This window comes from Mixophyes fleayi, chromosome 1 (genome assembly GCF_038048845.1).
Source record: "Mixophyes fleayi isolate aMixFle1 chromosome 1, aMixFle1.hap1, whole genome shotgun sequence".
In the NCBI taxonomy this organism is placed as follows: domain Eukaryota; kingdom Metazoa; phylum Chordata; class Amphibia; order Anura; family Limnodynastidae; genus Mixophyes; species Mixophyes fleayi.
The window spans coordinates 141,674,470-141,677,660 of record NC_134402.1 but is presented as its reverse complement, the minus strand read 5'-3'; positions in this window follow the sequence as shown (position 1 = coordinate 141,677,660).

The window sequence follows — 3,191 nt, the reverse complement described above, 5'->3', positions numbered from 1 at the left end:
TGAAATATTTTGCTGCTAAACAAATCAGGGATTTGTCATCAATGTTATATATATTTTTTAAATGAAGTATGTGACAGGATGGACCGCCTGTGGCACCCTGTCTGTTGTTGCTGGGAACCCGCTGTGCTTACTTTGCCACCGTTCCCTTTCGTTATTCCAAATGCGCCTTCTCACCGCAGTAGGAGGGGCTTGCAAATGCTGCCTCCACTGGACTCCTTTAACAGCATCCAGAACCGGGTTTCTTCTGGATAACTGACGTTGCGAGTGTTCCCCGTTACTGGTGTACCTGGGTGGTACTCCTGACCTCTTCCTATGGATCAGGGTTGCTATGGATGGATCCCACCTGGCTTATCACATTGGCCAGAGCTGATTAGATTTTGAGTTTAATCTGTAGGTCTCAGGATGTTCAGCATGGAAGATGTTTTCAAGCAGGTCTTTGAAGCAAGTGATGTTTATTTGCAGTGTCAAAGTCATATAATTGGATGAACGAAAGTATATTGGTTAATATTGTTTTATTGGCCGATTGCACTCAGTATGCCACGCTACACGTGGCATACGGCGATCGCACGGTAAAATACGCACGCACACACTCTTATGACAGCATTTAGTTATTTATGTAATTCATATTCATATTGGATCCATTACACAGTCATTTATGAGCAGACAGTATTTGGTTTATTATTAGTTTATATAATATGATTATATGTGCACTTCAGTGATATATATGGTTCAGATAATAGGAAAGGTGGCATGTCTAGTATCATATTAAAACCCTATTCATCAGCAGCTGTCCGGTGCAGTCGTCGTAGAGATCGCACATTGCATACTGTAGTTATTGATATTAGGGAATAAACCTTTGTATGATGCTGGCTATGAAATGCTCACATCCCCTGGAGAGACGACCCCCACCTTTGGATTCCTTAGATTGAATCCGCCTATGACCTGTTTACCCTGGACCCACCCAACGTCTGGACCTATAGAAACAAGCTACGTCATCTCTATTGTTCACTCTGCAACACTGTACTATATATATTCATAGCTGCACCCCCACCAGCCTCAGTCTACTCTGAACCAGTATTCAAGGCTGAATTACTGTCCACTGGGCCTGTGGTTAGCGCAGCGAAGCGCAGCGGTATGTATGTATCTTTTGGTATTGGCTGTACTGTACTGTATTATATTACAATCATGTATTGAACTGTTAACTTTTTACATCTGCTAAAATAAATCACTTTGTGCATTAGAAACACAATACAATCGCTTGGGCAATGCTTATTTGAAAACTATAGAATTACTTTAATAGCAGTCACACTGATTGAAGGTACCAGTGATCAGGTCAGATGGAACTAGAAGAACAATTTTCAATACAAGACAGTGTTTTTTATACAGATTTGAACACAGCTTGATACATTTACCCCCTAATATCTAACATTAAAAGTACATATAAATGATCCTCTGTGGTTTCCTTCTTTGGATGAAAGATGTCTTCCAAACAATCCTTACATGTGATAAAAATTTCATATGTGAAAAAGAGAAGACTTTATATAATGTAGTATTTTAACAACAACTTATTGCCAAAACCAAATCTTACACCAAAGTAAAAGTGAAAAAACTCAAACTGGTGTTCAACCCACACCTCCTTTATAAATATACTTCTTGTTCAAATACCAATTTCACATATATTTAACACCTTTAGTGATAAGAATCTTCAGGCATAATAATATGTGATCTATAAATTAATTAATCATAAATAATACTTCTTATTATAATGTCCTCTCTGTACTATAAAAGCATATACAATAACAAAGGAAAGAGCAGAGAGAATTACTACTTGTGGCAGGTACACATATTTTAAATTACATCCAGTAAATATTGGCTGCTGCATGTGCTCACCCTTGGCACGCCCTTACTGTACATTGACTGCTTGCATACATCCCTTTTCCTCCTCATTCCATCCATGAAATCAAAGGCTGTCGGAAGTGTCCTGTGTGTTCAATGATGAAATGACCACCAATGATGGGAACGGTATGTTTGTTTACCAACAATATGTCATTCAAAATAAGTTGAGCTTTTACAGAAAGATAGTGATATTTTATGTTTTTACAGAAGCTTAGAAATTGAATAACATATAGAGGTTACCTAATGCTTTTCTGAAAATGGTCTTTTTGTCTCTTGTTGAAGATATCTTTGAGTGCTCTAATGTAATTGAGTACAGGCACTAGTGCACTTGCAAAAGAAAATATGTGCTTTTAAAGGAGCATTTATCTTTCCCAAACAATGGTAATATTAGCAGAATAAAAGATACAGGTAAGTCAATTATGTTTGGATTCAATGTGATCAATACAGAGCACAATAGATGCACAGCACTAATCGTCTTGCTTCTACATCAGTGCACTTCACCGTGCATTTAAACACTCCACTCTGGTAAGATGTCTCTGTAAACCAGAATGTACATATGTGTACAGTGGGGCAGACAAACATTAAGACTTATGTAAAGATACGTGTTTCCCAAATCACTCAGACATGGTATTAGAAGAAAAATAGAAGGATGATTTATTCTGCATAACAGGATTAAATACAGCACGGCCCCTTAACAATAGCAGGTCCAGCAAGTGAGAAAATCAGTTCAAATAAATCCAGTAAGATAGGTTCCACAGCATATTTCTGTAGAGCTCACTACTGGACAATGGGGAGCAAACAGAAATAACAATGATAGCTTAATTCACTGAACTCCTGAGTGTTCCCTGTGGAGGTGGAATTTAACCCCTGAAGTACTTTTCCAAGGATATGTTATAGTTTCATCACTGATACTTCCTGATAACAAGATGGCTAAAAAGTGCAGTTCAGGTATGGATTAGATTAAAGGGTTGTAACACTGGTTCCATACACCATGCCCGTTGCTTTACATTAATCCCCCCACTTTTTAGTCCGTGTACCCCGTGGTGAGAGAGACTGGCTGGACAGCTTCAGGGGCACGACGAGGCTTGGAGTCTGGTTCCTGCTGACGGGACAGGCCATCCGCGTTTCCGTGATCTTCACCCTTTATAATCAACCACACGCTGAAAGGTGGCTGCCGGATACTTCTTCCCAAATGGCATGGACTTGAACTCGAACATGCCAAATGGGGTGATGAATGCCAACTGTTCCTGAGTCTCAGGAGTTAGCGGTATCTGCCAATACCCCTTGCTCAAGTC